Source organism: Schistocerca gregaria, chromosome 9 (assembly GCF_023897955.1).
Source record: "Schistocerca gregaria isolate iqSchGreg1 chromosome 9, iqSchGreg1.2, whole genome shotgun sequence".
Taxonomy (NCBI): domain Eukaryota; kingdom Metazoa; phylum Arthropoda; class Insecta; order Orthoptera; family Acrididae; genus Schistocerca; species Schistocerca gregaria.
This window is the reverse complement of record NC_064928.1, coordinates 118,470,572-118,485,322: the sequence shown is the minus strand read 5'-3', so window position 1 is coordinate 118,485,322 and position 14,751 is coordinate 118,470,572.

Sequence of the window (14,751 nt, the reverse complement as noted above, 5' to 3'; positions counted from 1 at the left end):
AGACGCCATTTGCCTAGTGAATGACGTTTCACGCATTGCTTTGTATATATATTTGCCTATTTTGTTTACTATCTAGTTTCTAGTTGCACTGTAGCATTGGTTAAAATAAAATTTAATAGATGTACTGATATAAATATTTTATGCCTACAGATCTAGTAAATAATAATTTTATGATGTACTTCCAAAAAAACGAGGGAGCACAAAAAGACATTTCCCTTCACAGGAATTGCATACATTCATATCTTTACTGTAATATTTTTTCTGCTTGAGCTTTGTCATGTTTAGATATAAGTTATAGCATTTGCTGCTGCTGTTTTCCAGGCATAGTGTTACTGAATTTCACTTTGTATTTCTCTGTTAAGCCAGTTTTACAACTGATTTATTTTTCTTGTTGCTGGACATTGGCTCATATTAGTTGTAATGTTGCATCTGCTTTGCTAATTTAGATGTACTGCTGCTTGCTTTGCCAATTTGCATTTTTTGTCATTGTCGTTTGTATTAATTTGCTTTGTGCTGCTGCATTGCCTCGTCCCTTAGTTTATGCATCTGAGCTCAGTAGATATAAGTTAGCTTAAGAGGGGGTGAGCTATATAAGAGAATGAGTTGTGATGAATTGGTAGAAATGCATTGACAAGGTATTAAAAAAAGTGAAATAAGAGGAAACATCTATGAAATGAAGTTTTGGGTTGGACTGCAGTACCAAATGTCACACTGGAAACAAACCCTGACCTGTCCTTTTGTGTTATTCCACTGTGTGTCTGTGTACCTTGAGTATTTGTGTTCTTCCTGTCTTTATGTGTTTATCTGATAAGACTTATATTGTAGAATTTTTCTAATACTCAGCTACATTCACAATGATGACAAATACTGTTATTCCCTAATCTAATTTGCATTTATAATATGTTATTTACTCTGTAAAGATGTTTAGACGTTATTTATTCTGTTTTGTTTGAATGCTCACGTGTGAAGTTGTTATTTCGAAAGTTATTCTGACCTTTTATGTATTTACTGATGTCATAATTCCTGTAGCAGTGATGTATATGTTATTTCGATTCTTTTGTAAAGTCTGTACTACTACAAATGTTATCTGTATTGTTATGTTCTTTAATGATGTATTTTGTACCTTTGTAATTGTATTCTCATGTTATAAAATTGCAATTGACACCAGTTCTTCAAGTTAATTAACTTGTAAGCATTCATTTCACTGCACACAATAGATGAGAAGTCAGGACTGTTAGTGTCTGCACATGTGTTGATAATTCAGCAAAGGACTGGTTAACAGCATTGCTGGTTCTAAGGACATACCTAAAAGTTTTTGAGTGCACAATTGGTGATTTATGTACTTACTATATAGTATAAGACTCTTCGATGGTGATTGTGCACCTGCACAGCCGCAACAGATGGCTGCTTGCTGTCTCTAGAAGGACTGTAATGGGCCTGCATCTTTGATGATCCACCAATACCATTATTTCTACAAGGACTGCAATTGGTCTGCACCTCTGGTTGCCCACCAATACCATAATCTCTACCATGACTACAGTGGGTCTGCTCTGTGATGACCTACCTACCAATATTCTTCAAGACTTCGGCTGACTCTGCTGTGGGTTTGCTCTGTTGTGGCCCATTACCTGTCTGCATGTCAAGAGTCAGCATTATCTTTCTGTTGGAAGGACAACACTACTTCTTCAAGTAGTGTCAGTGTCGCCCTAACCGCCGTCTGCTTCACGTCTGCTGTGCAGCGAGCTACCTTAATTTAAGTATTAACTGTATTTTTCTTACTTGTCACTTCTTCTTCTGCGTGTTTTTGCTTTTAGGAAGCTTTAATAGTCGAGTGCTATTAAGTGTTCCATAGATCTCGTGTTTGTTTTGAATACAGTCAGAGAGTCCCTTTAGTCAGCCATAGTGCTAGTAGTGCTAGTGTTTGTTTTGAATACAGTCCAGAGACAGGTAGTGCTATTTTCCTTGTTTTCTACAAGGAGTGGTTAGCAATCACACTTTAGTCAATAATCAACCGCCTTTAGTGAATTAGCAGTCTATTTAAAAGTTTATTAACACTCTATAGTAAATTGACTTCTTAGGATGGATAGGATGTGTGGCTGCTGTGTACGGACGCAGGAGGAGCTGGCCACTCTTCGCGAACAGCTGAGCGTGTTGATGGCCGCGGTCAGCCGTCTTCAGGCTGCTGCCTCGGAGTGTAGCGGCAGTGGGGAGTCTGGTGCGTCGCAAGGTACACCCCAGGTGTTACATGCTTCACCCACTGTCCCTGCTGTCGAGACATCTTCGCGGGTACCGGGCGCGGTTGGGCCACCCTCTCCCCAAGGGGAGTGGCGGGTTCAGGGGCGTTCGCGGCGCACGAGGCGGAGGGTCAATGTGGAGGCTGGCCGTGTGGCATCGCCCGCTCTGCCTGTGAGTGGACATGTGGCTGCTCCTTCAGCAAGGTCCGAGCAGGCACATGGGGGGAGGGGTTTATTAGTTATTGGGAGCTTCAACGTTAGGCGGGTGATGGAGCCCCTTAGGGAAATAGCGGAAAGGTCGGGGAAGAAGGCCAGTGTTCACTCTGTCTGCTTGCCGGGGGGTCTCATCCGAGATGTGGAGGAGGCCCTACCGGCGGCGATAGAGAGCACTGGGTGCACCCGACTGCAAATTGTTGCTCATGTCGGCACCAATGACTCCTGCCGTCTGGGTTCAGAGGTCATCCTCAGTTCGTACAGGCGGCTGGTGGAGTTGGTGAAGGCGGAAAGCCTCGCTCGCGGGGTGGAATCAGAGCTAACTATTTGTAGTATCGTTCCCAGAACCGATCGCGGTCCTCTGGTTTGGAGCCGAGTGGAAGGCTTAAACGAGAGGCTCAGACGATTCTGCGGAGAGCTGGGGTGCAAATTTCTCGACCTCCGCTATCGGGTGGAGAAATGTAGGGTCCCCCTGAATAGGTCAGGCGTGCACTACACGCCGGAAGCGGCTACGAGGGTAGCGGAGTACGTGTGGAGTGCACATGGGGTTTTTTTAGGTTAGAGAATTCCCTCCCTAGGCCCGACAAGACGCCTCCTGAGACGCGGCAAGGCAGTAGGCAAAATGCAACAAGGAATAACAATATTAATGTGCTTATAGTAAACTGCAGGAGCGTCTATAGAAAGGTCCCAGAACTGCTCTCATTAATAAACGGTCACAACGCCCATATAGTACTAGGAACAGAAAGTTGGCTGAAACCAGACGTAAACAGTAATGAAATGCTAAACTCGGATTGGAATGTATACCGCAGAGATAGGCTGGACAGTGAAGGGGGAGGCGTGTTTATAGCGATAAGAAGTGCAATAGTATCGAAGGAAATTTACGGAGATTCGAATTGTGAAATGATTTGGGTGAAGGTCACAGTTAAAGCAGGCTCAGACATGGTAATTGGATGTCTCTATAGGCCCCCGGGCTCAGCAGCTGTTGTGGCTCAGCACCTGAAGAATAATTTGGAAAATATTTCGAGTAGATTTCCCCACCATGTTATAGTTCTGGGTGGAGATTTTAATTTGCCGGATATAGACTGGGAGACTCAGACGTTCATAACGGGTGGCAGGGACAAAGAATCTAGTGAAATATTTTTAAGTGCTTTATCTGAAAACTACCTTGAGCAGTTAAACAGAAAACCGACTCGTGGCGATAACATATTAGACCTTCTGGTGACAAACAGACCCGAACTATTTGAATCAGTTAATGCAGAACAGGGAATCAGCGATCATAAAGCGGTTACTGCATCGATGATTTCAGCCGTAAATAGAAATATTAAAAAAGGTAGGAAGATTTTTCTGTTTAGCAAAAGTGACAAAAAGCAGATTTCAGAGTACTTGGTGGCTCAACACAAAAGTTTTGTCTCAAGTACAGACAGTGTTGAGGATCAGTGGACAAAGTTCAAAACCATGGTACAATATGCGTTAGATGAGTATGTGCCAAGCAGGATCGTAAGAGATGGGAAAGAGCCACCGTGGTACAACAACCGAGTTAGAAAACTGCTGCGGAAGCAAAGGGAACTTCACAGCAAACATAAACGTAGCCAAAGCCTTGCAGACAAACAAAAATTACGCGAAGCGAAATGCAGTGTGAGGAGGGCTATGCGAGAGGCTTTCAATGAGTTCGAAAGTAAAGTTCTATGTACTGACTTGGCAGAAAATCCTAAGAAATTTTGGTCCTATGTCAAAGCGGTAGGTGGATCAAAACAAAATGTCCAGACACTCTGTGACCAAAATGGTACTGAAACAGAGGATGACAGACTAAAAGCCGAATTACTAAATGTCTTCTTCCAAAGCTGTTTCACAGAGGAAGACTGCACTGTAGTTCCTTCTCTAGATTGTCGCACAGTTGACAAAATGGTAGATATCGAAATAGACGACAGAGGGATAGAGAAACAATTAAAATCGCTCAAAAGAGGAAAGGCCGCTGGTCCTGATGGAATACCAGTTCGATTTTACACAGAGTACGCGAAGGAACTTGCCCCCCTTCTTGCAGCGGTGTACCGTAGGTCTCTAGAAGAGCGAAGCGTTCCAAAGGATTGGAAAAGGGCACAGGTCATCCCCGTTTTCAAGAAGGGACGTCAAACAGATGTGCAGAACTATAGACCTATATCTCTAACGTCGATCAGTTGTAGAATTTTGGAACACGTATTATGTTCGAGTATAATGTCTTTTCTGGAGACTAGAAATCAACTCTGTAGGAATCAGCATGGGTTTCGAAAAAGACGGTCGTGTGAAACCCAGCTCTCGCTATTCGTCCACGAGACTCAGAGGGCCTTAGACACGGGTTCACAGGTAGATGCCGTGTTTCTTGACTTCCGCAAGGCGTTTGACACAGTTCCCCACAGTCGTTTAATGAACAAAGTAAGAGCATATGGACTATCAGATCAAATGTGTGATTGGATTGAGGAGTTCCTAGATAACAGAACGCAGCATGTCATTCTCAATGGAGAGAAGTCTTCCGAAGTAAGAGTGATTTCAGGTGTGCCGCAGGGGAGTGTCATAGGACCGTTGCTATTCACAATATACATAAATGACCTGGTGGATGACATCGGAAGTTCACTGAGGCTTTTTGCAGATGATGCTGTGGTGTATCGAGAGGTTGCAACAATGGAAAATTGTACTGAAATGCAGGAGGATCTGCAGCGAATTGACGCATGGTGCACGGAATGGCAATTGAATCTCAATGTAGACAAGTGTAATGTGATGCGAATACATAGAAAGATAGGTCCCTTATCATTTAGCTACAAAATAGCAGGTCAGCAACTGGAAGTAGTTAATTCCATAAATTATCTGGGAGTACTCATTAGGAGTGATTTAAAATGGAATGATCATATAAAGTTGATCGTCGGTAAAGCAGATGCCAGACTGAGATTCATTGGAAGAATCTTAAGGAAATGCAATCCGACAACAAAGGAAGTAGGTTACAGTACGCTTGTTCGCCCAATGCTTGAATACTGCTCAGCAGTGTGGGATCCGCACCAGGTAGGGTTGATAGAAGAGATAGAGAAGATCCAACGGAGAGCAGCGCGCTTCGTTACAGGATCATTTAGTAATTGCGAAAGCGTTACGGAGATGATAGATAAACTCCAGTGGAAGACTCTGCAGGAGAGACGCTCAGTAGCTCGGTACGGGCTTTTGTTAAAGTTTCGAGAACATACCTTCACCGAAGATTCAAGCAGTATATTGCTCCCTCCTACGTATATCTCGCGAAGAGACCATGAGGATAAAATCAGAGAGATTAGAGCCCACACAGAAGCATACCGACAGTCCTTCTTTCCACGTACAATACGAGACTGGAATAGAAGGGAGAACCGATAGAGGTACTCAGGGTACCCTCCGCCACACACCGTCAGGTGGCTTGCGGAGTATGGATGTAGATGTAGATGTAGACTGTATGGAAATCCACTACTTCCGTGTGCATTTTCGTTTGCTGCTCAGACTTTGTGCATAAAATTGTAATTAATTCTGTGATGAATAATCAGGACTGTCTTTATAGGTTGTGATAAAAATTTGGGTTTTGACCAACATTATATCAATACGTGTGTGCATTTGATTTCTTTGTTATTGTAATTATGAAAAAATTATTTTTCAAATCTGTATTGGCCACTGCCCAAAACAATTTGTAAAATTTTTTGTAACTAGACTGTTTAGGTTTTTATGTTGGTAGCGCCACGTAGCGCTCTGGCTGTGCTGTGTGCAGTCTGTGGTTGGTTGGCATTGTTAGAATATTCGCCATTGTAGTGTTGGGCAGTTGGGTGTTAAGAAAAAACTATTAAGGTAAATACACTCTTTGTTCCTTATAAAAATCTTTAATTTTCCTAAGTGTGCCTATCAGTAGTTACTGCCTTCAGTAGTTCGAATCTTTCATTTAGCTGGCGGTATTGGCGCTCGCTGTATTGCAGTAGTTCGAGTAACGAAGATTTTTGTGAGGTATGTGATTAATGAAAGGTATACGTTATTGTTAGTCAGGACTATTGTTTTGTAGAGAGTTTTGAAAGTCAGATTGTGTTGCGCTAAAAATATTGAGTGTCAGTTTAGTGTTGATCAGAATAAGTAAAGAAAGAAATGTCTGAGTACGTTCAGTTCTGCTCAGCTGTTTGAAAATCAAATAACGAAAGGTGTTTACCAGCACAGTAATTCAATAATTATACTAAGGGGACGTTTCATACAATGAGTACAGGATGTCAGTCAAGTTGTGTTGTAACTAGAATAGCTATGGGCTTCTTGACCCACTTATTATTACAGAGTAAACATCAATAACTGGAACCCTGAAGGATCACTCTACCTATCATAATCATCATTGCAAGTGACATGCCACACCACGCTCCCGCTCACAACCCCCTCCCATTCGTTCTAATCCAAAGTCAGTGAATCCCTGTATTTTAGAGGGTGCTAAAATGTGGCAGCCAATCTCAAGGTGGTATTTTAGTGGGTATTAAAATGAGGCGGACAATCATAAAAAAAAAGCTGTGAATTTAAAGCTTCGTATGAACTGCGTAAAACTGATGCCAAGATGAAAGATATTTGTTTTGTAGTTGCGTAACTTGGCGCCATTACACACACACACACACACACACACACACACACACACACACACACACACACACACACAATGTACAGGTCGGCATCTCATATATTCTCTGTTTTGATATGTCACATTCATTAGTGTGTCGAAATGTTACCTCAGCTCTATCTTACAAAGTAACCTAGTAAACGTGCATGTCTTTACAGTAGCTTTATTGCACATATGCAGACACACACACACACACACACACACACACACACACACACTCACAAATGTACACATCGATATTTCATGTCCTCTGTGTTTTGATATGTAAAATTCATTAGTGCTTCTACATGTTACCTCGCTCTATCTTACAAAGTAACTGAGTAACCGTGCATGTTTATTCCATAGCGTTATCATAGCGAGTAGAAGAAAAAGTGTGCCGTCTCCGCTAGTTCACAGGATCCACTGCAAGATGTCAGTTGCTTCGCTTGTGACCCACGGAAATACATGTTATTACGCCAAACGTTGCGCACAAACGTATTCATTCATAAAACTTATGTAGTCATATGAAAAGTACATGGATTTAATTAACTTACCTCAGTAGACATCAGCTGTCAGCTAGTTTGGATGGTTACCAGGCAGTCTTGGAAGTTTTTGAAGACTTCAACTCCTTCCGAATTTGTGTAATGCCAGTGAAAAACCGGCATTTCATATAATGAAGAATCAGCTTGGGAAAGATGTCCATTACATGATCCTTGCAGCATCCAACGTTAGATATTTCAACACTTATGTGGTCCAAACTATTGCGGCAGTCATAAAAAACGTCGCCCCATAAACTGTCCTCACAGGGTTTTACCGTGACTATATTTTCCACCTGCGTAAGAACAGAGAAAACGCCTTTCGATGGATATGTGAGCAACGTTTTTTCTGTGGTAGAGCCGTAATCTCTAAGAGATGTAAGTAAAGAGGATGGGATGCCAGACGAATTCCCACATAGAAGGCACAAACACTTATGGTATTTTATGACTTTTCTTGCTTGATACACCAAGTAACCTGCAGATGATAAACTAAAATTCCTTTCCTGTGGTGCTTTCAAGACTCTCCGAAATATGTTGTGGATTGGGATGAGCCTCTGTGAAGTTATGTGGGACACACAGCCTTTTTTTACTTATGTCTTCCATTTAAAGAGCTCTGTCCCTGTTCTTTTGCTGCAAATGTCTGGCTAACGTCCGCATTTGGCATACATATGACGTCAATGAAAATTCATATTTATGTTCGCAGTTTCCGCCGGTAGATAGGGCTAGTTTTACGGGAATGTAAACGCAATGTAACGTATGCAAGCTCAAGACGTCTATGACTGATGGGTGATACCGTACGGCAGGAAAGGAAGAATCGATTGACTGTTGGTGTTAACAACGATCATCCTCCTTTAATTCCTATGTATTACTGCAGATGACGTGTGACTGGGCACATTTGTTCTGACCATGCAGTATACGTGAGGCGCCTGGTTGTTTCCACTACACTGTGTGGAATACGAAGGTTCTCTTATAGTTCACTAACCTGCTGTCTTCAAGTTGATGTCCCCAGCGCGGAAAACAGCATGCAGGTCGTAGGTTCTGTATCTTGAGGCTGAAACTGACTTTTAGAGAGGTTCTGTTCTGGAGTAATGCATCACTTCTTTGGGTTGCTACTCGTGTATTTTAAAATAGCCACACGAGAAGACTAGATGATCTGAACACAACACCTTCTGATACAGCAAAGTACATGATCAAACACAATGCTTATGAAAATGTATCTTTACACTATTTGTGGCACGTGTCTGTGCCTCATGACTACTACAGTGAAACTTTTAATACTGAATACTGGCAAACACATCCTGCCACAGACAACAAGACTATACATCTCGATTGTCTAATCCAGAGTGACGAACAGGAACTTAAATAAAAATTGGAAACACATCCTACGACATACAACATGTCAGTTCTTCTCAACTGCCTAATCCAGAGTGACGAACAAGAACTTAAATAAAAATTGGAAACATATCCTACGACAGACAATATGTCTGTTCTTCTCGACTGCCTAATCCAGAGTGACGAACAGCCCGAAACACTTCGCGTGCCATACCAGAAAAGGCGTGACCCGAACGCTTCCGCAGTGCTTCGTCTGCAATTTCGTCAGTCTTTTGTTTTTGATTTAAATTGTTTTTAATAAGTCTAAAATGACTGATTGATAGTCAGCGTTTGAAAGATACTTATATTAAAAAGTGAAGTTATTCCTATGAGTAGTTTAACTAATAGTGATAACTGTACTTTAACATTCTGGCGCGCTTGCTCCGAACACAGCAGCCAATCACAGAGCAGTAGCATTATCCAGGCGGTCTTTCTCACGGGAATGGTACCGAATCTAACATCTGTCACAGGTACCTCACACCACATTTCGTTATCTATATACTTCTTGCATCTCCACTGCTCTGGGAACAACTTCTTGGAGCCTAATATAATGGCTGACTAAGCCAGAAATATTACAACCGAAATAACGTTCAAGTTGTCAAGACATGGCTGAAACTTTTCCCCACAAATATTGAGACATCTCCAATGTACTTTCAATGGTTACTCTTAGAGACTGGAGAGTTCTTTCGGAAGCAAAGCTGTTATTTTTATCAGCGAGAATGCTTTTCCATTTCATTAACGTTTTGTGAGTGTCTGAGTTTTTGTACAATTCATCCTTAGGAGACGAAGAATTAAGTGCGTCCACTACGTTGTTCATACATCTGGTGAATGATTCCATTGATTCACTGCCTTCGAATCCTCTTGCTTTAATTTCGCTGAAGAATTTTGTGCCGTTGGCTACTGAGTTACTGAATGACTGCTGGGCTGATCTTACATTCATTCGTTGAAATGACGTCCGGTTCAAGTGGGTGGAAGTTAACTTGTGGCAAACTTTTCATCCGGCACGTCCTGGGAAATTATCTTCTTGATAGACTCTGCGATAAAAATTATAGTTGACGATCTCATCGTTAAAAAGTACTTCAGTTTTATCACAGAAGTTATTTCTTACACACTTTATTGCGTGAACAGCGTCTGAAAATGCCCAAACTATTCTGGTTTCATCAACAGGATTTAATATAGAGCAAGTTACTTTTTTTTCCACTAATTCCAAGGCATTACCAGACCTTTTTATTTGGTTGACTGCCATCACAAGTGAACGCAATAACTCTTGCTCCTGCTTGTTCCAGCTGGATAATCACTTGAATTAATATCTGCAAGACGACATCGCCTGGAGTTGCACTGCAATTTGCATACACAACAACAGTTATGCAACAGAGGAGCAAACATGAACACGAGAGCATGATTGGTAAGTTTATTATTACAGTCGTCCGGAGTATAATCTCCTAAATTGACGAAACCATCAACTTTCAGGGAATTGTTATTAAATTGTAGTTCTTCTTGGAGCTTAATTTCATCAAAAATCAGCACACCTAAGTGTTCGTTTTCATCATTTTCTTCCCGAAAATAATTCTTAATGGCCTCCACAGGGTGTGTATTGATACCATATGAACATATGAGACCATTTACAAAATTTCGAAGATGTTTCAGAAGGAAGGGGCAACAACCCACGCGTCAAGCAATGTCTGTATCCTGTGGGTGACTTAATTTTTAAGAGCACGCTGTCCAGAAGAAACTCGTCATCATACCGCATTCCCTTAGTACTTTTTAACTGGCATTTGTTTATCATAGTGTCTACTATCATTTTCTGTTTCTTACTCATATCGGAATGATGTAGGAGATTTGGTTGAGCTGTCTTACGCTTTTCGTCTGAGAGCTGCTTTCGCAATAGATGGATTTCTTCATTCGCTGTTCTTAGTTTATTACTTGACCGCACAACTGCCAGCTCCTTACACTTTAATGTCCTCTTTAGTGAATTGAGCGCTGCACCCAGTACCTTCCGTACATTTTCCTCGACAGATGAAATACTGGAAAACATCGTAACTTCTTGTTGAAAGTTTTCTTTACAGAAGCTACTCTTTTGTGATTGTTTTACTGGCGGTGGTTTTCTTTTGTGTAATATTTTCGATGGACATTTCGTACATTTTTTAAATAAATCAGGAACTGCTCCTGATTTTAGAGACCACCTTTGTCTCGGAATTTTAAGTTGTTTACCTGCAATGATAAACACATTAGCCTTTATAATAAGTTCCTCACAGAAATGTGAATCACACACGAAACAATTGTAAGTTAGAATTCTGTCTTTCCGATGAATTGCTCTGACCCATATTGCAAATTGTACTTCGTCTTTTGGAGGCCCAAACAAAAATTTTACCTTTACTTTCTCGGTAGTCAGATCTGCACCCTGGAACGAAACAAGTCGACATTTTTTATCCTTCTTCAAATACAAGTAACTGTATCCACAAACACCACTTATTCACCACAGACTTCAACTCTTTTAACTTTCACTCACAACACCATAAACGCACTCACAAAATAAGCACAGACAATAGCGAAACTCACCTTCGGGTAAAGCAAAACCGCGCGAACCTGAATTTCAAGCGACAGTGCTGCTCGTAGTTGGCAGGAACGCCACCCCTCCCATGTTGCCTGTGATAACGGGTGGCGAGTCAGCACACTTTCTCTTCTACTTGCTATGGCGTTACTGCACATATGCATGCAGACACACACACACACACACACACACTTCTCTGTGAATGCTGTACTGCCCGATCATTAAATTTTATGTCATTTACATACAAAAAATCAAAAAGTTATGTACAATATTTCACCCCTCCCCCCCCCCCCATGAACCATGGACCTTGCCGTTGGTGGGGAGGCTTGTGTGCCTCAGCGATACAGATAGCCGTACCGTAGGTACAGCCACAACGGAGGGGTATCTGTTGAGAGGCCAGACAAACGTGTGGTTCCTGAAGAGGGGCAGCAGCCTTTTCAGTAGTTGCAAGGGCAACAGTCTGGATGATTGACTGAACTGGCCTTGTAACAACAACCAAAACGGCTTTGCTGTGCTGGTACTGCGAACGGCTGAAAGCAAGGGGAAACTACGGCCGTAATTTTTCCCGAGGGCATGCAGCTATAATGTATGATTAAATGATGATGGCGACATCTTGGGTAAAATATTCCGGAGGTAAAATAGTCCCCCATTCGGATCTCCGTGCGGGGACTACTCAAGAGGATGTCGTTATCAGGAGAAAGAAAACTGGTGTTCTACAGATCGGAGTGTGGAATGTCAGATCCCTTAATCGGGCAGATAGGTTAGAAAATTTAAAAAGAGAAATGGATAGGTTTAAGTTAGATATAGTGGGAATTAGTGAAGTTCGGTGGCAGGAGGAACAAGACTTTTGGTCAGGTGACTACAGGGTTATAAACACAAAATCAAATAGGGGTAATGCAGGAGTAGGTTTAATAATGAATAGGAAAATAGGAATGCGGGTAAGCTACTACAAACAGCATAGTGAACGCATTATTGTGGCCAAGATAGATACGAAGCCCACACCTACTACAATAGTACAAGTTTATATGTCAACTAGCTCTGCAGACGAAGAAATTGAAGAAATGTATGATGAAATAAAAGGAATTATTCAGATAGTGAAGGGAGATGAAAATTTAATAGTCATGGGCGACTGGAATTCGAGTGTAGGAAAAGGGAGAGAAGGAAGCCGCTTGGTAGAATTTTGCACAGAGCACAACTTAATAATAGCTAACACTTGGTTCAAGAATCATGAAAGAAGGTTGTTTATATGGAAGAACCTTGGAGATACTAGAAGGTTTCACATAGACTATATAATGGTAAGACATTGATTTAGAAACCAGTTTTTAAATTGTAAGACATTTCCAGGGGCAGATGTGGACTCTGACCACATTCTATTGGATATGAACTCTAGATTAAAACTGAAGAAACTGCAAAAAGGTGGGACGTTAAGGAGATTGGACCTGTATAAACTAAAAGAACCAGAGGCTGTACAGAGTTTCTGGGAGAGCATAAGGGAACAATTGACAGGAATGGGGGAAAGAAATGCAGTAGAAGAAGAATGGGTAGCTTTGAGGGATGAAGTAGTGAAGGCAGCAGAGGATTAAGTAGTTAAAAAGACGAGGGCTAGTAGAAATCCTTGGGTAACAGAAGAAATATTGAATTTAATTGATGAAAGGAGAAAATATAAATATGCAATAAATGAAGCAGGCAAAAAGGAATACAAACGTCTCAAAAATGAGATGGACAGGAAGTGAAAAATGGCTAAGCACGGTTGGCTAGAGGACAAATGTAAGGATGTAGAGGCTTATCTCACTAGGGGTAAGATAGTTACTGCCTACAGGAAAATTAACGAGACCTTTGGAGCTAAGAGAACCATTTGTATGAACATCAAGAGCTCAGATGGAAAACCAGTTCTAAGCAAAGGAGGGAAAGCAGAAAGGTGGAAGGAATATATAGAGGTTCTATACAAGGGCGATGTACTTGAGGACAATATTATGGAAATGGAAGAGGATGAAGATGAAGATGAAATCGGAGATACGATACTGCGTGAAGAGTCTTACAGAGCACTAAAAGACCTGTGTCGAAACAAGGCCCCCGGAGTAGACAACATTCCATTGGAACTGCTGACGGCCTTGGGAGAGCCAGTCCTGACAAAACTCTACCATCTGGTGAGCAAGATGTATGAGGCCGGTGAAATAATGGAACACGTGAGGCAATACTGACCTTACGACTTATCTTAGAAGAAAGATTGAGGAAAGGCAAACCTACGTTTGTAGCATTTGTAGACTTAGAGAAAGCTTTTGACAATGTTGACAGGAATACTCTCTTTGAAACTCTAAAGGTGGCAGGGCTAAAATACAGGGAGCGAAAGGCTATTTCGCCGGCAGCGGTGTTCTCGCAGGTTCTAGGCGCGCAGCCCGGAACCGTGCGACTGCTACGGTCGCAGGTTCGGATCCTGCCTCGGGCATGGATGTGTGTGATGTCCTTAGGTTCGTTAGCTTTAAGTAGTTCTAAGTTCCAGGGGACTGATGACCACAGCAGTTGAGTCCCATAGTGCTCGGAGCCATTTGAACCATTTTCTGGAAGGCTATTTACAATTTGTACAGAAACCAGATGGCAGTTATAAGAGTCGAGGGACATGAAAGAGAATCAGTGGTTGGGAAGGGAGTAAGACAGGGTTGTAGCCTCTCACCGATGGTATTCAATCTGTATATTGAGCAAGCAGTAAATGAAACAAAAGAAAAGTTCGGAGTAGGTATTAAAATCCATGGAGACGAAATAAAAACTTTGAGGTTCGTTGATGACATTGTAATTCTGTCAGAGACAGCAAAGGGCTTGTAAGAGCAGCTGAATGGAATGGACAGTGTCTTGAGAGGAGTATATAAGATGAACATCAACAAAAGCAAAACGAGGGTAATGGAATGTAGTAGAATTAAGTCGGGTGATGCTGAGGGAATTAGATTAGGAAATGAGACACTTAAAGTAGTAAAGGAGTCTTGCTATTTGCGGAGCTAAATAACTGATGATGGTTGGAGTAGAGAGGATATAAAATGTAGACTGGCAATGGCAAGGAAAGCGTTTCTGAAGAAGAGAAATTTGTTAACATCGAGTATAGATTTAAGTGTCAGGAAGTCTTTTCTGAACGTATTTGTACGGAGTGTAGCCATGTATGGAAGTGAAAGATGGACGATAAATAGTTTGAACAAGAAGAGAAGAGAAGCTTTCGAAATGTGGTGCTACAGAAGAATGCTGAAGATTAGATGGGTA